At 40.6% G+C, this 23,765-nt stretch overlaps 1 protein-coding gene and 1 long non-coding RNA gene across 4 annotated transcripts in view; both read left to right on the top strand.

The window, feature by feature from the left end:
• MGMT (O-6-methylguanine-DNA methyltransferase) overlaps positions 1-23,765 on the top strand; it is a 277,591-nt gene that overhangs the window by 151,097 nt on the left and 102,729 nt on the right. The window lies entirely within an intron of this gene.
• On the top strand, positions 12,863-15,981 carry LOC139035999 (uncharacterized). Its single transcript, XR_011488674.1, has 2 exons — positions 12,863-13,671; positions 14,546-15,981. It is a non-coding gene; the product is annotated as an uncharacterized lncRNA (long non-coding RNA).

Here is a 23,765-nt window from a genome sequence, read left to right on the forward strand (position 1 = left end):
CAGCCGTGGGATTTCATCGGAAGAGGCCTCTCGTTTACAGTGCTTCATATCTTGCTCTCGTATAAATATCTGCTACATTTCAGCTGGGAGTTATCACTGTTATATATTTTAGACACTTGGCTGTCATCTAAGTGGTTTATTTTATTCCCAACGCTAGACGGAAAGTAGAGAAAGAATTCCGTAATATGGATGTGATTGTGGGCCAGGAGTTATGTTGTGAAAAGGAATGCAGAGTAAATTATATTCCTGCTTTATCGTGTTTGCGTCCACTTTCTCATTTTGTTCGGAGTGAGTGTTTGTTGTTCAAAGTCATTAAGTGGAGATGGCATTAGAATGACTACTTTGGAGGCATCTGATTTTTTTGTTTTAATTCTGGCTGGTAATAAAAATATTTTGATTCCATTAATGAGGAGTTTTGGTAGTCAGGCAAAATATATGTGTAAAGCAGTTTCAGATACTTTTGGGGGCATTTTCTATATAAGATACTTTTGTAGAAATAGGACTTTACTCTTCATTTTTCCTACTGGTCTGTTTATCAAAACCATCAACTTTATGTAATTTGCTTCTGAGAAATGAACTGAATTTAAATTTTTCTCAAAAAAACTTTATGAATTTACCACATTTGTTTTGGAACACAAAAATAAAACTACGCATAATTTCCAGTGAGCAGACGTTCTCCCTTGACGTGTGTTTCGCGTGTAACTGATCTGCAGCAGGGCAGCTGTGGACGCTGCTTCTGGTGCACCCCCGGCGTGCTGGCCCCGGGCTCCCCTTCTGCGCCTGCGGCCTGGCCTGCTGCTGCTGCGAGACTCTGTGCCCACGCACTGTCCCGAGGCAGCGGGCTCTCACGGAGCCAGGCTCCAGCCCTGCGTCAAGTCATTTCCCAAAGCACTGCAGAGCAAAAGCGGTGGACTTGGTGTGGAAAGCAGCTTGTGACATCCCTGTTTGTGCTGTGAGCCGGGAGGGCACCAGGCTCGTGCTCGAGTCTGCTTTGAAGTGTAGGTTCCGAGGGAGAGCAGCTCCACCTGTTAGGAATCCCAGCTGGAATAAGGATGAAGCTTGCTGGAGTGTTAAAATTGTTGAAGAAACTTGATTCGAAGTAAAATTTAACTGGCTTCACACATCTTCCTTTTCTTCTTGTTTGAAAGGAAGATGGGGGGGGGGAATTTGTCAGGAGACAGAATCTAGTCTTTCCTCACAGGAAGCCTGAGCAGCCACTTAGAAGGCCTGAGTCCAAACTCCACCACTGCTCCGCAGGGCTCCCTTCCCACCATTGGAAGCCTGCGACTCACAGCAGCTCCCAGAGGAGCCGCGCGGGGTGGGGGGCGGCGTGCGCAGTCTGGACTGTTCTGCTGTCGTGGCCGCGTGTCCTGGGCCCCACCTGACAGAACGGGTCCACACCCCATTTCACCTACCTGATCCTGGGACGTCAGGCATGTAGGATTTCCCTTTCAAGTGACTCAGATTTCCTGAAAGTACTCAATAGTTTGGGGTTTCATGGAGCAGTTGCTTTCTTCTCTGTTTAATATGCCAAGTACACAGACACTTAGAGCTGTGTGTTCTCTGTGAAAATACCTTTATGAGTATTGGTTTTGAGGGGACACAGGTAGGTGTCACTGAGCTAGTAAAGTTAGTACCATTTCTACACCCCCCACGCACGCACACATGTGCGCACACACTCTCAAGGTGCACTCTGTGAGTATGTAATAGAATGTTTTATGTTCTTTGATGGAATATTTCACGTTGTAGGCTTTCTATGGCTAGTTATAGAGCTTTAGAATATTAGAATTTTCTTTCAAGTCCTTTTATGATGAAGCATGAGGTTTTAACTCCATTTCCAGAAACAGGATGGTTAGGCAGTATAAATGCAGTAACTTAGTCACCGGCACTGTTTGTGTGAGCGATGTCACCTTCTAGTTCTTCATGAAGGCTGTGCCTTCACATGGATGGTCTTCAGGGAGAAGTTAAGCCAGTCTGCATTTCTGCTGGGGCTCACAAATAAAGCACATTCATGGTCTCTGCTGAGTCCCAAGTGAATGTTTTCCCACAGCTCAGAACCCCAGTGCAGGCTTTCACGGTGAGAGGCCTGCCGGTGGGACTTGAAAGGGAGAGTGTGGCTAGCTCGGTGGAGGTGTGTTTCTGGGCTCACTGGATGTGTCTCTACCATCTCTCCTTGTGAGCATGAAATTATCCAGCAGTCAAGAAGGAAAATGAAGTTTAGGCACAAGTATGTCAAGTGATTTGTTCTTTTCAGTGAGGCACTAAATAATGTCAGAGAGCTACCCATGTGCTCAGATGCACTTATCTGACCCTGGGACAACGGACCCTTGCTACAAACAGTTGTGAGAATGTGGGCAGTTGGTTTGCAGCTGGATTCTTTGTCTGGGTAACATAGTGTGTCTCCGCCTCTGGCCAGCTGGCCACGTCCACCTTCTGCATGCACCAGGTCCTCAGCACACTTGGTTAATGTGTGATTCTCTCAACACCGTGCCCCCTGAGGAGCAGCAGGTGCCGGCACGGGTGTTGTCTGTCCACATGAAAGGGCCTGGCCACTGTGATTCCTTTTCTCTTTGATCTCCCTGTAGAAGGTCGGCTTGTCTGCCTAGAGATTCCTCTGAAGGGCAATTTAAAAGTTGGATTTGAGCAACATCAAGTGAAATGTCTTCCCATCTCATGCCGTGAAGGGCTCTTTGGTGTAGCTCATGGCTGGATGCAAGGAAAGATTAACCCTTCCTTTGAAATCAGCTGTCTTGCAGGCTGAGATTCCATCTACCTTTCTCCTTTGCTTTTAGGAAAAATAACCAAAAAATATTTTTGTACACATACAGCTCCGAAGCCTTAGAAGATGAACTCATTGTTCTGCTTAAGATCCATCCTAAGGCTCAATTACCTTTACTTTGTTAGTGCACATGAAGTTGAATGTACTTGGATGGATGAGACACTTAGAACTGACAGAAAAAGACAGAAGGAAGATTTTCATGGGCAGAGCTGAGACGCTTTTCTCCAGGTGTTGTGATCAATAAAATAATCCATTTTTAATGGTGAGCTGGCAAGGGCTACTAAATACCAATTACTGGGTAAAGTGCTATCAGAGGGTGAAGTCATTTTGTGAATTATTACATTGCACTAACATGCTCATCCTGGGGGGGAAGAAGGCCAGGTTGCTTCTGATTGTTTAAAAAAAAAAGCTCACTGTAAAAGTAGTTGCCTTATTTTATAAATATTTTAGACAAGGGCATTGCTATCCAGAAGTACAGATTTACGCTTGTTTTGTTTTTAATGAAAATGGGAGGAGAAAATACCTTGAAATTTCAAACCTCATCAGTATCAATATGATCATAAAGCGAAGCCAGAGAAAGTAACTTGTGGCTTGTATTTCCCATCCATGTCCCCAGTTCATAGATTTTGCTTCTGGATTTTTTCTGTTGGAACCAGTATGACTTTATAACCAGTGATTATCCCCACTTCTTAGGAATTTGTAGCTCTGCTGTGACAAGATGGCCCAAGATTTATGTGGTCCTATTTAAGAGTAGACAGGGATTAAAAAAAAAAAAAAAAAAAACGGATAAGAGTGAAGCTCTCTGTTCTCATAAACTGTGCTGAAGAGCCAAGTGATAGTTTGTTGACTGAATATGTCATCCATCCTGCCACATGTGGTTTAGATAGTGAGAGAGAGGAATGAAAGATTCAGGGCAGGAACAGTTCTGACAAATATCAGCTGCTTAGAAGCTTTACCATTCCGGGTTATTTACGTTTATAATAGTGATGACTTACATGTGCACATGGTTTTGTAATTTTTTGAGGTTATGAAAGGTATACATGTTTTGTGCCAAAAAAAAAAAACAAAAACGGATAAAGTCATTCATATCCCCAGCACAGATATTACTGATGTGTGTATTTTAACAATCATGCTGGTTTCTTTTTCATGCATACAATAAACAAGCTTTAATACAGTGTGGAACACATTGCATTTAATGTGATATGCCTTTTTATACAACAACATATGTATTATTCCATATTATTACATGTTATTTTTATTGGATATGTAGTAGCCTGTCTTACAGATGATATCACTGTTTATTTAACATAATTTCATAACCCATGATTATTTAGGTTATCTTCAATTTTAACGTGTGCCCAATTTTACTGCTGGCCCATCCTCGAAGTTAATTGCATGTGGGTTGCTTTAGAGTTGATAAAGCACTTTCAGATGGCTTGTCTCATTTGATTGGCATTGTGGCCCCATGAGGCAGGGAGGCCACTGTGTCATAGACGAAGACACTGGGGCTCAAAGGATTAAAGTGAGTGTTTTTAAGATGTAACCCCTCAGTACAAGACAAGAATAAATGCCAGGGATTTTGGTGTTGATACGATTGAAGATCAGATGTTTTTTAACTCCAGTGTCAGTGATGCCTTCATTTTTTCAACAAACATCTAAGTGCTGAGTGTGTCAGGCTTAGTGAATGAGACAGACCCATATACACTGTTACATGAGGAAACCATGTTACTTCTTGGGTAATTTGGGGAATATTTATACTTATTTCAGTGGTCGCAGGAAAGGGACTGTTCACCCAACCAGTCGAGAGCAAGTTCAAAGTATTGTCTTTGTTCTGGGGGTGACTGGGTGCTTTGAGAGTCAAGTTAAGGATATTCTCCTTCCATAGTGACTGGTCCCATGTCTCATGCTGCTGAGAGAACTGGATATGTTGCTGAGCAGTGTTTAGGTATAATGAAATAAGTGAAGTCAGGATCAGTTCAGTTCAGTTGCTCATTCGTGTCCTACTCTTTGTGACCCCATGGACTGCAGCATGCCAGGCCTCCCCGTCCATCACCCAAGTCCTGGAGTTTACTCAGACTTATGTCCATTGAGTCAGTGATACCATCCAACCATCTCATCCTTTGTCATCCCCTTCTCCTCCTGCCTTCAATCTTTCCCAGCATCAGGGTCTTTTCAAATGAGTCAGCTCTTTGCATCAGGTTGCCAAAGTATTGGAGTTTCAGCTTCAATATCAGTCCTTCCAATGAATATTCAGTATTGATTTCCTTTAGGATGGACTGGTTGGATCTCCTTGCAGTCAAATGGGTGTATCTTTCCTTTTCTCCTTTGCCTTTTACTTCTCTTCTTCACAAAGCTATTTGTAAGACCTCCTCAGACAGCTATTTTGCTTTTTTGCATTTCTTTTTCTTGGGGATGGTCTTGACCCTTGTCTCCTGTAGTGTCACGAACCTCCATCCATAATTCCTCAGGCACTCTATCAAATCTAATCTCTTGAATCTATTTTTCACTTCCACTGTATAATCATAAGGGCTTTGATTTAGGTCATACATGAACGGTCTAGCGGTTTTCCCTGCTTTGTTCAATTTACGTCTGAATTTGGCAATGAGGAGTTCATGATCTGAGCCACAGCAGCTCCCAGTCTTGTTTTTGCTGACTGTGTAGAGCTTCTCCATCTTTTGCTGCAAATAATATAATCAATCTGCTTTTGGTATTGACCATCTGGTGATGTCCACGTGTAGAGACTGGTGTTGTTGGAAGAGGGTGTTTGCTGTGACAAGCACATTCTCCTGGCAGAACTCTGTTAGCCTTTGCCCTGCTTCATTCTGTACTCCAAGGCTAGATTTGCCTGTTACTCTCGGTGTTTCCCAGGTGGCTCAGATGGTAAAGTGTCTGCCTGCAATGCAGGAGACCCGGGTTTGATCCCCTGGGTCGGGAAGATCCCCTGGAGAAGAAAATGGCAACCTACTCTAGTACTCTTGCCTGGAAAATTCCATGGACAGAGGAGGCTGCTAGGCTACAGTCCTTGGGGTCTCAAAGAGTTGGACACAACTAAGTGACTTCACTTCACTTTTCACTTCACTTCCAAGTGTTTGACTTCCTACTTTTTCTCTCCAGTCCCCTATAATGAAAAGGGCATCTTTTGGGGGTATTAATTGTAGAAGGTCTTGTAGGTCTTCATAGAACCGTTCAACTTCAGCTTCTTCAGCATTACTGGTCAGGGCATAGAGTTGGATTACTGTGATACTGAAGTTGGGATAGATCATCATTTAAGTATATAGCCCTTTGAAAAAAACTGCTAATCTCTTATGTCTGAAAATATTTTCTGAACATAATGCTATGTGAATTAACACAAAACGCCTTTTTTTCACAAGTTGGAAAAAATGCACATAAAAATGTTCAGTTTTTCAAGGATGGCTTGAAACTGGTATATTTTCATGTGATGCTTCCGATACTGTGAATTGCTATCGATCCTGTAACCGAATGCATACAGACACATTTAAATGTCTGTAAAAAGGACATTAAAATGTAAAAAGCCATTAAAATGTCAGTAAAAGGGAAAGGCTACCCACTCCAATATTCTGGCCTAGAGAATTCCATGGACTGTATAGTCTGTGGGGTTGCAAAGAGTTGCCCATGACTGAGCGTCTTTCACTTCACTCGACTTGACTCATTAAGATGTTTAAATTCTTTGACTTAGGAATCTCACTCTGAAAATGTATTTTCTAGGGAAAACAGAAAATAGAGAAAAAGCTATCAATATATACATTGGCAGTGTCACTTATCATAGTGAAAAATAGAAACAAACCTAAGTGTCTAATAGTGAAATAGTTTAGAAAACAACACCACATCTATCTCACCAAACTCAGTCAGTGTCCAAATACCTGTGAAACTGTCAGCATAGTAAACTAAATAAAGAAGCAAATTAAGACACTGAATGGTATGTATATATACATTATAGCTGCAAGCATGTAACAGAAAAACCCTTGAGAAAATATGCTGAAGTGGCAATAAGGTTGTCTTGTAGGGTGGGGAGGATCAAGGAAGTTCCTGTTTTCGTTGTCTCTGTTTAAATTTTTATGTAGTACAGTTATATTACTTTTTAAGACATTAGTTAATGGCTTTGTTTTATTAAAATGGCATATGAGTGAGTGAAAGTCGCTCAGTCATGTCCAGCTCTTTGTGACCCCATGGAATAGTCCATGGAATTCTCCAGGCCAGCATACTGGAGTGGGTAGCCTTTCCCTCCTCCAGGGGATCTTCCCAACCCAGGGATCAAACCCAGGTCTCCCGCATTGCAGGTGGATTCTTTACCCGCTGAGCCACCAGGGAAGCCCAAGAATACGGGGCTGGGTAGCCTGTCCCTTCTCCTGCGGATCTTCCCAACCCAGGAATCACACCAGGGTCTCCCGCATTGCAAGCAGATTCTTTACCATCTGCGCCACCAGGAAAGCCTAAAGTGGCATATACTTCTTTTTAAAGTGTATGCAATACAAGAAAGCAAAATATAAAATGACAAATCACCTCCTAGCCTATATCTCCAAAAATAGTCTGACATTTGGTAAACATCCTTTTAGAAATCACTTTTTCCATATATATTAGTATTATTCTAAAAAGATAGTAGCAGGTACACAGATACTAAAGAGCAAATAATTTTAAATTAAAATGGGTTTGTCTGATAGAGCATAAGTAAATATCACCTATAAAGAGCTACTATTTTGGGCTTTGCCATCTGTAATCTGTCTCAGTTACAGTCTTCTGCCATGGTTCAAGTAGTGAGAGTGGCTGTGTCCCAGTAAAGCTTCCTCACTCTTCATTCTTTGTTTGGATCTGTGCTTCCACCTAGCATCATTTCCTTCTGCCTGGAATTTCTGTAAACGTTTCTCATAGTGGTGAACTGCTGGTGGTGAATTCTTAGAATTTTTATATATCCAAGAAGTCATCATTGCTCCTTGATACTGAAGGAGGTCTTCCCTGGGCATAGAGTTCTAGACTGCTGGTTCTTTCCTGTCTGCCGTATGGGTTTTGCTTCACTGTCTGTTTGCATTGTTTTCAGCAGGAATTCTGCTGTCATTCTTTCTTGCTCTCTCTGTGTAAATGTCTTTTTTTCTCTGACTGCTTATAAATATCTCTCAGTTTTTGAGAAATTTAGTTATGATGAGTCTTGGTGTAGTTTTCTTCATGTTTCTTGAACTTGGTTTCATTGGACATCTTCAATCTGTGCATTCATAGTTTACATGAAATGTGGAAATATTTTGGCAATTTTTTTCTTCATATATGTTTTTTCTTCCCTTTCAGAAACTCCAATTCTACCTCTGTAAAGTTTTATTGGAGTTGTTCCAAAGCCCACTAGTGTACTTCTTCTCTTCCTTCCTTTTTGGATCTTTTTTCTCCCTCTGTCCATTTTGGATAGTTTCTGTAAGTATTCAAGTTCACTTATCCTTTCTTCTGGAGCGTCTAATCTGTTACACCTATCCAGAGTAGTTTTCATCTTGGATTTTGTCATTTTCATCCCTAGAAATTGTCTTTATTTCCATATTCTACAGTTCTAACTAACCTTTTGAACATCTGAAATAGTTACAATAACTGCTTTCTGTGTTCTTATCTAACTCTAACATCTGAGTGAGTTCTAGGTTGTTTTCGAGTAGTTGTTTCTTCTTATAAGGAGTCCTATTTTCCTGATATTTTCTTGCCTGGCAATCAATTGGATGTCTGGAATTGTGCATTTTAACTTGTTTGGTGTAGGATATTTTTGCCTTCTAATAAATATTCTTGAGGTTTGTTCTGAAATGCAGTTAAATTTCTCAAAATAATTTGATTGTTTGGAATTGTCTTTTAAAATTTGTTAGGAAAAATCAGAGCATTGTTCATCCCAGTGCTAATTGTTTCCCCCGAAGCAAGACCTGGGTGCTGTCCCTAATGCTCCATGAATTGAGAAGTTTTCCAGGGTGCCTGCTGGGAGTCAGGTGCATGCACAGCCCTGTCAGGACGTCATCACTGTTCTCATTTTTCCTCAGCGTGTAATAGTTTTCTCACATGAGTGTGCTGGTGGTCCTCGGTGGGTGCTAGGGCCGGGCCGCCAGAGTCTGTTGTGTTCTGTGTCTCCTCCTGTCCTGCAGAGTCCGCTTGCTCTGGTCTTCTGGGCCCAGAGGGCCCACAGCTGCGTTTCTGCTGTGAGGGCCGCATTCTCTGCCTGTGCATTCACTCTGTGCTGCGACCCTGAGATGCTGAAGCCAGTACTCTGGGGCCGTCATGGCATTCACCACATCCCTTCCCATTTTCCACAGGCCACTCTGCTTGACTGTCCAGTGTCTTAAACTGTTGTTTCATATACGTTAATTAAATAAATCTTGTTCCTATTACTCATTGTCTTGCCTAGAAACACGAATGTTTAGGTGTTGATTTTTTTAAAATTATTTTTAAGTGAATAATTTTAAGTTACGATATTACAGTATTAAGAGATTGGTTTCCCCTAAACTGCCTGATTATTATTGAATGTTATTGAACCTTTCTTCATTTCCAAATATTTCTCACATTGTAAACTAGAGCATACATGAAAAGAAGGTACAAAAAAACAAGACCACACCCCTCAGAGAAAAGAATAAAAAAAAGTTTCTCACGAGTGGGTCACGAAGAAACCCTTCCCTATATACGGCACCACAGTGTGTATGGAGAGAGGATTTGCATTCTCTGTGCGAGACACACTGTGAAGAAGTAAATTTGGCTTCCTGAGTTATTCTTTTACCATCTTTTCTTTAAACAAAGGGCTAGAGTTTGTATGGTCTTAGTTGTAAGAAATCCATCTGTGAAGTAAAATTTTACCATCACAACATTTTGCTCCATGGTTGAAATTTCTGCAGTAGAGAAGCCCCACAGGTTCACATCATCTTCATGAGTTGGGTCATTGTCTTACTTGTCCTGGATAGAAGCGCTCTCAGGATTGTTGAGATTGTTGAGGTGCATGACCAGCTCACCAACACAGTGCCCAGCAGGGGTGTGGTGACCGACGGCTTTGGGGAACTGAGCCTGTTCATGTCGCTGAGGATGGGCCTCTCTGTCAGTCAGCTTGCAGCCCAGCCTCCCTGTGCAGGATCTCCAGGCAGCCTTTGCTGAAAGCAGGCCTTAAGGCTAGTATTCCTTCATCTTTAAATTATACCTCATTTATTTTTCTTGGCTTCTCTGGCTAAGGTCTCTTAGTTTTGAACAGAAGTTGTGATGATAGGCATTCTTGTCTTGTTTCTAAATTTAAAGAAAAAGCGTTGTCTTCTGCTAATGATTGACTATGAGCTTCTACAGATTGTTCTGTGGATGCCCATTTCCCTCGACAGTGTAAGTCCTTTTTGATAACTGCATTTTGTCTTCAATGAGGCCATGCTGATATTTGCATTTGTAAGGAAATTTTTAGGAAACATATGAGAGTAAAACAAATTAGATAATCTTTTGAGTAAATGAGGTGTTATGCAATTGAAAAATGGTCATAGTTGATCATATGCAAGTTATTAGTTAGGTTTTAAACACACTAAGTGAAGCTGAAAGTTGTGCTTTCTAATTACAGAGTCGGACTTAAATTGACAGGAGCAACCACACTTGGCTTGTCTAAATCTGAGTGTATATAAATATGTAAGGTTTTCCAAGAGCTGCTCCTCTTAAATATAACTGTTTTATTTCTCACATGTTACATTTTCAATGAGCCGCACCCCTTGTCCCTTAATTAGTGTGTTGTGATAGATAACATAATATATACCTGCAGACTCTGCTGGGCATAAGTTCTCACCTCTTAATTAGTGCCTGGACAGTGTTCTTGTCTTTGTCCCTTGAACGGAAAGCTGCTGAGAAATGGACGGGTAATGGGGTGACACCCCGTGGTGCAGGTGGGCTTGCAGTGCCCTCTGACCGCAGAGCCCTTGAAAAGTGGAGCGCCTTGTGCAGCTGGGTCTGTCTCTTTTCTGGAATTTGTGCATCCATGGTGACCGAGGAACCTTGAGATCACGGTTCCTCATATGGTCTTTCCTAATGTCCATGTACATGCTCAATACAGGCTGGTTCCCTTCTTCCTTTCTGGCTGAATCAACTGGACTGGGACTATGCTCCCAGAGGCCAGCCTGGGAGCAACATGTAAGGAGGCGCTCACTCTCAGATTTGTACGAGTGTTTTGTACTGAATTGTGTCCCCCCAAATTCATATTTGTGGGTTCTATCCCTTAGTCCCTAAGAGTACAGACTGTATTTGGAGAGAGCCTATTAAGAGGTGGTGAAAGTAATATGAGACTCACAGGGTGGGCTTTGGTCCAGTCTGACTGGTATCTTGTAAGAACAGAAGATGAGAACACAGAGATGCCAGAGGTGCTTGTGAATACAGGAGAATGACAGCAAGTAGGTGGCCATCTGCCAGCCAAGGAGACAGGCCTCAGAATGAAGGAGGCCCTGCTGACTCCGTGAACTTGCACATCCAGCCTCCAGACCTGTGAGGGGAAAAAAAATAGTTTCTGTTGTTAAGCCTCCCAGCTTGTAGTATTTCCTTATGGCAACCCTGACAAACCACTAATGTGTGCCAGTGCTGTACTGCACGACTCTGGAAGTGAACGCCTGCTCAGATTTGTCCCCAGTACGGCTCCCCGCTCGCGCCAGGCTCCAGCCTGCGGGTGGCAAAAGGTGATGGGCGGTTGTGGAAGGAGCACACAAGCCCAGTAGTCTCTCCTTCACATTCTTACAGAAGGAAATGTGTTCCTGCTTCCACTAACTGCATCTGAATCTCTGAGACACAGCATTGTTGGATGGGCGTAGACTGAGCCTGTGGCTCAGCCTCTTCCTGAAGAGAGTGGGTGCTTCTCCCTGAGAGTCCCTTGAGGACTAAAGAACAGTTGTTAACAACAGGTTCCCGTCTCCCATCACACATTGCTTCCAGGATGAAATGCTTGAAGATGTGATAGATATAAATTTCCTGGAATTAAGAAAAGATGAAAGACTTCAAAAAAGGTCCAAGAGAAAACCAAAGAGCCAAGAGAATGGAAAACAGACATCTAGGTTTCAGTTCAGTTCAGTCGCTCAGTCATGTCCAACTCTTTGAAACCCCGTGAGCCGCAGCACACCAGGCCTCCCTGTCTATCACCGACTCCCGGAGCCCACCCAAACTCATGTCCATTGAGTCAGTGGTGCCATCCAACCATCTCATCCTCTGTCGTCTCCTCCGCCTCCTGCCCTCAGTCTTTCCCAGCATCAGGGTCTTTTCCAGTGAATCAGCTCTTCACATCAGGTGGCCAAGTACTGGAGTTTCAGCTTCAGCATCAGTCCTTCCAATGAACACCCAGGACTCATCTCCTTTAGGATGGACTGGTTGTATCTCCTTGCAGTCCAAGGGACTTGAAAGAGTCTGCTCCAACATCACAGTTCAAAAGCATCAATTTTTCGGTGCTCAGCTTTCTTCACCATCCAACTCTCACATCCATACATGACCAGTGGAAAAACCATAGCCTTGACTAGACAGACCTTTGTTGGAAAGTAATGTCTCTGCTTTTAAATATGCTATCCAGGTTGGTCATAACTTTCCTTCCAAGGAGTAAGTGTCTTTTAATTTCACGGCTGCAGTCACCATCTGCAGTGATTTTGGAGCCCCAAAAAATAAAGTCTGACACTGTTTCCATTGTTTCCCCATCTATTTGCTGTGAAGTGATGGGACTGGATGCCATGATCTTAGTTTTCTGAATGTTGAGCTTTAAGCCAACTTTTCCACTCTCCTCTTTCACTTTCATCAAGAGGCACTTTAGTTCTTTTTCACTATCTGCCATGAGAGTGGTGTCATCTAGGTATATCACAGTACAATTTAAGAACATCAGAAAGTTTTAAAACTCTACAGAAGGAGAAAATGAGAGCATGTGTAAAGAAGCAGTATTCTGTTGTATACAGGCCTCAACATAATTACAATAAATGTGAATGTAAATTTATTTATTTACTAAATTTATTAGTAAAAAAGACAAAGATTGATAGATTGAATATAATTCTATATACCACTCATGAAGGATATACAAACATTCAGACTTTAAAATAAATGGGTGGAATGAGCATGCTAGGAGAATACTAACCGAAAGAAAACTGGGATAGTCATATACATATGTAAAATAGACTCAGAGAAATTATATTGTTGTGATTGAAGGATCACTACATAGTTAATACAACAAATAAAATATAGTTTCTTAATATAAACAAATTTATATTCGTATTTTTAATATAAACAAAATAATCATGTAACTGAGAGTTAAAATATAACAGTAATCTTGAATCTTAAGAGCATAAAGTGATGAAGTACCCATTTTAAGAAATTAGTGGGGGGAATCCCTGAAAATGAAGAAAATATAAAATTGCAGTGTGTGTGTACGTATGCGCTCAGCCCTGCCCAGTTCTCTGTGACATCATGAGCTCTAGCCTGGCAGGCGCGTGTGGGGTTCCCCAGCAGTGTGTGTGTGTACGTATGCTCTCAGCCGTGCCCAGTTCTCTGTGACATGAGCTCTAGCCTGGCAGGCGAGTGTGGGGTTCCCCAGCAGTGTGTGTGTGTACGTATGCGCTCAGCCGTGCCCAGTTCTCTGTGACATCATGAGCTCTAGCCTGGCAGGCGCGTGTGGGGTTCCCCAGCAGTGTGTGTGTGTGCATATGCGCTCAGCCCTGCCCAGTTCTCTGTGACATCATGAGCTCTAGCCTGGCAGGCGCGTGTGGGGTTTCCCAGCAGTGTGTGTGTGTGCGTATGCGCTCAGCCCTGCCCAGTTCTCTGTGACATCATGAGCTCTAGCCTGGCAGGCGCGTGTGGTTCTCCAGCAGGAACACCGGGGTGAGTTGCTGTTTCCTCCTCCAGTCAGAATTCGCAAAATACAAAAAACCAGAAATGCAGTAAAGAGAAACAAAACCGTAAGTTGGTTCTTTAAAAGAAAAAATTGGTTAAAGAAAGGTGAGACATGTATGAATAATATTATTAAGGAAATGGAAAAGCACAGAAATGTTAAAAAATAAATGTTAATAAAACATAATGTCTTTGGGTATATGTTAAAGTTTTGAAAACCTGGAGAAGATTCACGTAACTCTAAAAATTCATATTCACGTGAATAATTCTATAACTTAAAAAGCAGTAAAAACAGAGGTTAAGATCTTCCCACAAAGAAAACCACCTGACTCATGACTGAGTCTTAATAGTTGATTTCTTCCATTCCTGAAACACATCCCAATTTCACTTTAACTTTTCCAGAAAATAAAAAAGATGAAGCATACTTGCCATCCTCCTCATTCTGTCAGGTCAGCATAGCTCTGATTTGGAATTCAGATAGACACACTGTGACCATTGCAGGCTGTTTCACTCATTAAAATAGATGAAAAATATTCTAAATACAGTAGCAAATTAAATCTGACATAATGTGGGAAAGATAGGCTTATTTCAGGTGTGTAAGAAATGTAATGTTAGAAAATTCATGAATCTGACTCTCTAGTAACCATATAAAGAGATGTTCAGCAGCACTAGTGATTTAGAAAAACGTCACATTAGTGACATACATGGTGCGCACCTTCCATTGACCAAAACCGAGGAGTCTCACAGTGCCAACTAGTGGGAGGGGGTGGGGAATCTTCACACCTTGTCCACAGGAGTGCAGGTATGAGGGACTTGGACAACAATTTAGCATTGTCTGCTGTTGCTGAGCATTCACCTAGGAATATACGCACCACGAGAAATATTGCAGAAATACAAGACATACTACAGAATGTTGTTGTCTTTTTTCTGTGCTGTTGACAGTAGCAGGAGTGTGGGAAGAGTTCACATGCCCGTCACAGCAGGGATGTGGTGAAACACCAGGCAGGCTGTCCTGGGGACAGCAGTGTCACACGGCGGCCACGCGTGGGGCCTCAGCAGCGTGCGCCAGTGCAGACAGCATCAGCAGTGCAGCTGTGAGAAGCAAGCCCACAAAACTGCATCTGGTACAGCTCTTCTAATGAAAGCAAATGCAACTGAAATCTAAAGTACATTTTGGCAAGTCGTATAGATGGAATAAGGCTACTTTTAAAAGAGAGCAAGTGAGTAATGAACATAGTAGTAATCAGGAGGAAGATGACCTCAAAATGGATTCAAGCATACAGAGCTTATGTGGATTGGTGTGAGTTTTAGCTCTTGTCTAGGTGATGGGTTCATGGATATTTGATTCATTTTAAAATACAACATGGTCCAATGGTGAGTGTGTTAGGAACTAAGGATTGTGATTATAGATACATTTCTGTGCAGTAAACATTCAAAAACATATACACATATTGTGGTAGGGTTCTCTAGTATATGATTATATATGTGTATGAGATACATGTACATATGAGATATATAGTGTGGTTAACTGTTGGTGAACTGTATGTTTGGATAGATATTAATGGTCTGTGTCCATTATACAAAGTAGTTTGACTGCCCTAAGAGGCCTTCATGCCCCCCCGCCCCTCTATTTATCCACTCCTATCTCTTAACCGCTGGAAACCACTGATCTTTTTACTGCCTCCATAGTTTTGTTTTGTAAGAAAATCTATGACAAAGCTAGACAGTGTATTAAAAAGCAGAGACATTACTTTGCTGGCAAAGGTCTGTCTAGTCAAAGCTTTGGTTTTTTTCCCTAGTAGTCATGTATGAGTGTGAGAGTTGGACCATAAAGAAAGCCAAGAATTGATGCTTTTGAACTGTTGTGTTGGAGAAGACTCTTGAAGAGTCCCTTGGACTGCAAGGAGATCCAGCCAGTCAATCCTAAAGGAAATCAGTCCTGAATTTTCATCGGAAGGACCAATGCTGAAGCTCTAACACTTTGGCCACCTGATGCAAAGAACTGACTCACTGTAAAAGACCCTGATGCTGGGAAGGATTGAAGGCAGGAGGAGAAGGGGATGATAGAGGATGAGATGGTTGGATGACATTACCGTCTCAATGGACATGAGTTTGAGCAAGCTCTGGGATTTGCTAATGGACAGGGAAGCCTGACGTGCTGCAGTCCATGGGGTTGCAAAGAGTCAGGCACAACTGAGTGACTGAACTGATAAGTTTCATCTTTCCAGAAAGTCATATATAGTTGGAATCATATAATATGTAGCCTTTTAAGATTGATTTTTTCACTTAGTAATATGCATTTAATTTTACTCCCATGTCTTCTCATGGCAATAATAGCTCATTTCTTTTTGGTGCTGAATAATATTTTGTTGCCTGAGCATACCAGTTTATTTGGCCATTCTCCTACTGATTAATCTTGGCTGCTTCCAGGTTTTGACAGTTATGAATAAAGCTGCTATAAGCATATGTGTGCACGTTTTTGTGGGGACATAAACTTTCAAGTCCTTTAGGTAAATACTGAAGAATGTGACTGCTCTTTGTATGGTAAGAGTGTGTTCAGTTTTATAAGGAGCTGCCAAACTGTTCACAAAGTGGCTGTACTGTTTTGCGTTGCCAGCGGTAATGAATGAGTGTTCCTGTCGCTCCATGTTCTCACCAGGATTTGGTTTTTCAGTGTTCAGTATTGTGGCCATTCTGATATGTGTGTAGTGGTATCTCATTGTTTTAATTTGCATTTTCTTGATAACATATAACGAGGAATATCTTTTCATCTGCTTATTTTGCCATCTGCATATCTTCTTTGGAAAGAAAGTGAAAGTGAAGAAAATGAGGTCGCTCAGTCATATCCAACTCTTTGTGACCCCTTGGATTGTGGCCTGCCAGGCTCCTCCATCCATGGAATTTTCCAGGCAAGAATACTGGAGTGGGTTGCCACCTTCTTAGGAAAGGTGTCTGTTTAGGATTTTGGCCCACTTTTAAAATCAGGTTTGCTTGTTTTCTCACTACTGAATTTTAAGAGTTCTTTATGTATTTTGTGTGTGATAGTCACTCTTTGTGACGCTATGGACTATAGCTTGCCAGGCTCCTCCGTCCATGGAATTTTTCAGGCAAGAATACTGGAGTGGGTTGCTATTTTCTTTTCCAGGGTATCTTCCCAGCCCAGGGATTGAACCTGGGTCTCCCACATTGTAGGCAGACTCTACTTTCTGAACCACCAGAGAAAAAGAGTTATATATAGTTTAGATCCATCTTTTGTCAAATGCCTTTTGCAAATGTTTTCTGTTAGTCTGTGGATTGTCTTACTTTCTTGACATTGTCTTTCCCAAAGCAGAAGTTTTCAATTATAGGTGGTCCAGTTTATCAATTATTTCTTTCACAGATTGTACCTTTGGTTTTTTAATCTAACAGATCATCACCATATGCAGGGTTATCTAGGCTTTCTCCATTATATAGTTTTGTAATGTACATTTAGGTCTAATACCCATTTGGGGTTAATTTTTGAAAAGGGCATAAGGTCTGTGTCTGGATTGATTTTTTTTTTTTTTTTTTTGGCAAGTGTTTTTCGAGTATCATCTGTTGAAAAGACTTTTCTCCATTGTATTGCCTTTGTTCCTTTGTTAAAGATTGATTAACTGTGCTTATGTTGGTCTGTTTTTTGGAGCTGTGTTCTCTTCTGTTAATCCATCTGTCTATTTTACCACCAGTACTACACTATCTTGATTGTGGTTGTTCAGTCATTCAGTTGTGTCTGAGTCTTTGCAACCCCATGGACTGTAGCATGCCAGGCTTCCCTGTCCTTCACCATCTCCCAGAGGTTGCTCCAACTCATGTGCATTGAGCCGGTGATGTCATCCAACCATCTCATCCTCTGCTGTCCCCTTCTCCTGCCTTCAGTCTTTCCCAGCATCAGGGTCTTTTCCAGTGAATCAGCTCTTTGCATCAGGTGGCCATAGGATTGGAGTTTCAGCCTTAGCATCAGTCCTTCCAGTGAATATTCAGGGTTGATTTCCTTTAAGATTGACTGGTTTGATCTCCTTGCTGTCCAAGGGACTCTCAAGAACCTTCTCTAGCACCACAGTTCAAAGACATCAATTCTTCAGCACTCAGCTGTTTTTATTGTCCAACTCCCACATCTGTACATAACTACTAGAAAAACCATAGCTTTGACTATGCAGACCTTTGTAGGCCAAGTAATATCTCTGCTTTTTAATACACAGTATCTTGATCACCGTGGTGGTTTAGTAAGTCTTAAAGTTGGATAGTATAACTTCTCCAACTTTATTCTTCTCTTTCTATGTTGCGTTGGCTATCCTGGGTCTTTTCCCTCTCCATATAAAGTTTTGTTGTAGTTCAGTTGTTAAGTCATGTCCAACTCTTCGTGACTCCATCAAATGTAGCATACCAGGCTCATCTGTCCTCCATTGTCTTCACTATATGAACTTTAGAATCAGTTTCTCAAGAGCCAAAAAATAGCTTGCTTGGATTGGGATTTTTTTTTTTTTAATGGGGATTGCCCTGATTGTTTAATCAGTTGGGAAGAGCTAATATCTTGACAAGATTGAGTCTTCCTTGTCCGTAAACATGGAGGAGACCATGGCAACACATTCCAGTATTCTTGCCTGGAGAATCCCTTGAGAGAGGACCTGTTGGGCTACAGTCTGTGGGGTCGCACAGAGTCAGATTCAGCTGAGTGATGCACATCCGTAAACAAAGATTGTTGTTCTCTTGCTCAGTCGTGTCCAACTCTTGTGACCCCGTGGACTGCAGCACACCAGGCTTCCCTGTCCTTCCCTGTATCCCAGAGTTTGCTCAGACTCATGTCCATTGAGTCGGTGATGCAGTCCAAACATCTCATCCTCTGTTGTCCCCTTCTCCTCCTGCCTTAAATCTTTCCCAGCATCAGGGTCTTTTTCAGTGAGTTGGCTCTTCACATCAGGTAGCCAAAGTGTTGGAGAGTCAGCATCTGTCCTTCCAGTGAATATTCAGGGTTGATTTCCTATCTGTCCATTTATTTAGTTCTTGATTTTGCTCATCAGAATTTTGGAATTTCACTTGTATAGATCTTGTATGTGTATTGTCAGATTTATACCTAAGTGTTTCATTTGGGGGGGGGGGTGTGAACATAAATGTATTGTGATTTTAATTTTAAATTTCACTTGTTTTATTGCTGGTAGTTTGAAAGCAATTACCTTTTGTATATTAACCTTGTATCCTGCAATCTTGCTGTAATTAGTTCCAGGAGAATTTTTTAGACAGTTGTTTTGGATAGTCTACATAGATGGTCATATCATCTGTGAAAATGACAGTTTGGTGTCTTGCTTACCAATCTGTATACATTGTATTTCCTCCTCTTTTCTTGGTGCATTATCTAGTACTTCCTGTTCAGTGTTGAAAAGGAATGGCCAGAGGGGACATTCATTCCTTATTCCTGATTTTAGTGGGAAAGTTTCAAGTTTGTCACCATTATGTATGATACTAGCTATAGATATTTTCGTTCCTTATCAAATTGAAGGAAGTTCTTCTCTATTCCTATTTTTCTGAATGGTTTTATCGTGAATTGGTGTTGGATTTTCTTATGCTTTTTCCGTATCACTTATGACCATGTGATTTTTGTCTCTCAGCATGTTGATTCAATGGATTACATTAATTTTGAAATGTTGACTCCAGCCTTGAACACCTGGTTTAAATCCCACTTGGCTGTGGTATATAAATACTTTAATACATTATTATTTTTATTTACTAATAAATACTTTGTTGTGAATTTTTACATCTATGTTCATGGACAGTAGCAATCTATAGTCTATAGTTTTCTTCTTTGTAATGTCTTTGTCTGGTTTTGGTATTTGGGTAATGCTGGTCTCATAGAGTGAATTAGGAAGTATTCCCTCTTCCTTTATCCTCTGAAACAGATTGTAGAGTTTTGGGATAATTTCTCCCTTAAATGCTTGGTAGAATTCACCAGTGAATCTGTCTGGACCTGGTGCTTTCTGGTTTGGAAAATTATTTATTGATTAAATTTCTTTACTAGATATAGGCCTATTCATATTGTCTATTTCTTACTTGAATTTTGGCAGATTGTCTTTCAAAGAATCGGTCCATTATCATCTACATTATCAAATAATGGACACAGGGTTTATAATATTCCTTTATCATTTTAATATCCATAGGATCTATAGTGATGTTCCATATTTCATTTCTGAAATAAGTAATTTGTGTCTTCTATCTTTAATTCTTAGCTTGGCAGAGATCTATCAATTTTATTGATCTTTACCAAGAACCAGCTTTCGATTTTGTTCATTTTTCTTTATTGATTTATGCTCTAATTATTCTTCCATTTACTTTGGTTTTGATTTGCTGTTTTTCTTCAGTTTCCAAAGGTGTAAACTTAGATGATTAGTTTTAGATCGATCTTGTTTTCTAATATATGCATTCATTGTTATAAATCTCCCTCTATGCACTACTTTTATTGCATCCAACAAATTTCAGTAAGTTGTGTTTCTGTTCTCATTTAGTTCAAAATAGTTTAAAATTTATCTTGAAGTTTTATCTTTGACCCATATATTAGTTAGAAGTGTGTTTATTCTGTAAATATTTTGGGTGAGATGTTAGATTTTCTTTCTGTTATTGATTTCTAGTTTAATTCCCTTATGATCTGAGAACTGACATCATATGATTTTTATTTTAAATTTGTTAAGGTATGTCTTATGGCTCAGAATGTGATCTGTCTCGTTGAATCTTACATGGGAGTTTGAAAAGAGTGTGTATTCTGCTGTTGTTGGATGAAGTAGCCTATAAATGTTGATTATAACCGGTTGATTTGTACTGTTATGTTAAATTATGCCCTTACTGATCTTCTGCAGGAATGAAATTACTGTTCCAGTGGATTACTGTTCAGCTTTAGTAGATATTGCCAGTCATTTTCCCAAAAAATTGTGCCTTAAGGATATGAGAATTCTCTTTGTGCAAGTATTTGGTATCGTTGGTCATTTTTAGTTTTAGGTAGTTTATTGCTATGGAGAAGTATCCTTTGGTTTTAATTTTTTTAATAAATGATATTGAGCAGCTTTTCATAAGCCTGGTGATTGATTATTCTTAGTCTTTCTGCCCATTTATAAAATCTTGCCTATTCTAAGATGCTTTTTTTTTTTTTTTAGAATTTTTTATACAACCTTTTCATGCCTCGGCCTTTAACCCATGTAAAATTAACTTCTGAATATGATGTGATATAGGGAGTTTAATTTCTCTTCTTTTTTCTATATACGTTTATCTTGTGGTTCTACCAACTTTCTTTTTCCCATTAGATTGCTATTGTCAAAAATGAATTGATGCTATATCTGTGTGTTTATCGGAGAAGGCAGTGGCACCCCACTCTGATACTCTTGCCTGGAAAATCCCATGGACGGAGGAGCCTGGTGGGCTGCAGTCCACGTGGTCGCTAACAGTCAAACAGGCCTGAGCGACTTCCCTTTCACTTTTCACTTTCATGCATTGGAGAAGAAAATGGCAACCCACTCCAGTGTTCTTGCCTGGAGAATCGCAGGGATGGGGGAAGCTGGTGGGCCGCCGCCTGTGGGGGTCACACAAAGTCGGACACGACTGAAGCGACTTAGCAGCAGCAGCTGTGTTTTTATTTCTGGATTCTCTGTTCTGTTTGTTTGATCTTGTATTCCTGCACCAATAGTATGCTATCATGATTCTTGAAGCATCATGCTACAAGTTTTAAATGAGATATTGTGAGTTCTTGAAGTTTGTTCTATTACTGTTATTGTTGTTATGGCTATGCTAGGTTCTGTGTATGTCCATACAGATTTTATAATTGACTTGTTAGTCACGAAAACAAAACCCTCCCCAAAAGCCTCTTGGAAATTTGATGGGATTGTATTGATTCCACAGGTCATTAGAGGGTAATTCAACAACAGTAATATCTTACAGTTAAGTAATGTGATATTTGCCTCATTTCTTCAATCTCTGCCAATGAAGTTTTTATGTAACAGCCTTGTATATTGTTAATTATTAAGTGCATCCTAATGTATTTTATATAGTTGCTACTGTGGCATGCTAAATCGCTTCAGTCGTGTCCGACTCTGCAGCCCCAGGGACTGCAGCCCGCCAGGCTCCTGTCCATGGGCTTCTCCAGGTAAGAGCACGGAGCGGGCGGCCATGCCCTTCTCCAGTTGCTCTCATAAATGGTATTATTATTTTCCTTGACAACCTCCAGTTGTACTTATTCTATTTCTGTATTTTCTTTTGGATTGTCTATATATGCAATTATTTCATCTGTGTACAGTGTTGAATAAGGTTGAATATAGACATCTTTGTCTTGTTTATAACTTCAGGGAAAAAAATCACTCAATATCTCACCATTTGGTTTTAAACTCCTGAGATTTTTAAAGTAGGTAACCTTTATCAGAAAAGGGAGCTTCTATCTCTGATTTGCTGAGAGCATTTATTGTGAGTATGTATTGATGAATTTATCAGATCTTTCTTCTGCTCTGACTTTTGTTTTTCCTTGGTTACTATACTGAATTACATTTAAGTGCTAAATTATATTTTCCACTTCTATAACAAAGCAACTTTGTTGTTCTTTAACTGCTAAGTCATACCTGACTCTCTTGTGACCCCATGGACTGTCGCCCACCAGGCTCCTCTGACAGTGGAATTTTACAGGCAAGAATACTGGAGTGGATTGCGATTTTCTAGTTCAGGTGATCTTACTGACCCAGGAATCGAACCCGTATGCTCTACATTGCAGGCAGATTTTTTACCACTGAGCCACCAAGGAAGCCCACTTGGTTCTAATTTATTATCTTTGTATGTTGTGGACGTTCATTTGTTAATTTTTTGTTGAGATTTCTGTGTCAGAGTTATGAGAGCTGTTGACTTGTAATTTCTTTTTTCAATGCATTTTCCAGGAGTGGATGTCAGGAGTATAGCAGGAACATGATGGGAAGTGTTTCATCTTTTTCTGTTCTTTGAGAGACTGCATCTGATTGCCATTTATATTGTTCTGTTATTTGAATGAATTTGCCTTTCACTCCTCTGAGTTTGAAATTTCCTTAGGGGAAGGTTTCTAATTGCAGAGTCAAATTCTTCAATTAATAGAGCTACTTATTTATGCTTTCTTTTTCTTCTTGAATCAGTTCTTGTAATTTATATTGTTCACTGAATTGCCCCATTTCAGTTAAAGTATTTATTTACAAAAACTGTCCATAATACTCTTATTTTCTTTTCAGTGTCTGTAACATCTGAGAATACGAGTAGTGATCCACTCTCCTCTCTTTCCCTTCCCCTCCCTTTCTTTCCCTTCCCCTCCCTCTCTTTCACCAAGGGGATTGGATGGGGATGGATCCAGGAAGAGACTTATCCATTTTACTAATATTTTGAAACAAAGGCAACCTTTCCTTTGAATTTTTTTACTGTTTTTATTTTTCTCTACTTTTCCTTTATTGAGTTTACTCTTCCAAAAATTATCTCCACCTTTTAAACCCCCTTATGTCAAATTTGTTACTTTTCATAGATACTTAGAAGATTACAGCTTTGATTATTCATCTTTTTCTTTTGACATATAGTCCTTTAAATTTAAAGCTATGAATTTCCTGCTGAATACTGCTTTAGCTGCATCCTGCAAGTTTTTATATATTGCAGTGTTTTTTACTTAAAATATTTTAAAGATTTCCTTGTTTCCTTTTTGATCCATGTGTTTAGTCGCTCAGTCATGTCCGACTCTTTGCAACCCCATGAATCGCAGCACACCAGGCCTCCCTGTCCATCACCAACTCCCAGAGTCTACCCAAACCCATGTACATCAAGTCGGTGATGCCATCCAACCATCTCATCCTCTGTCGTCCCCTTCTCCTCCCACCGTCAGTCTTTCCCAGCATCAGGGTCTTTTCCAATGAGTCAGCTCTTCGCATGAGGTGGCCAAAGTACTGGAGTTTCAGCTTCAACATCAGTCCTTCCAGTGAACACCCAAGACTCATCTCCTTTAGGATGGACTGGTTGGATCTCCTTGCAGTCCAAGGGACTCTCAAGAATCTTCTCCAACACCACAGTTCAAAAGCATCAATCAGTTCTTTGGCACTCAGCTTTCTTCACCATCCAACTCTCACATCCATACATGACTACTGGAAAAACCATAGCCTTGACCAGATGGACCTTTGTT

The sequence above is a fragment of the Odocoileus virginianus genome, chromosome 7, assembly GCF_023699985.2.
Source record: "Odocoileus virginianus isolate 20LAN1187 ecotype Illinois chromosome 7, Ovbor_1.2, whole genome shotgun sequence".
Lineage (NCBI taxonomy): Eukaryota > Metazoa > Chordata > Mammalia > Artiodactyla > Cervidae > Odocoileus > Odocoileus virginianus.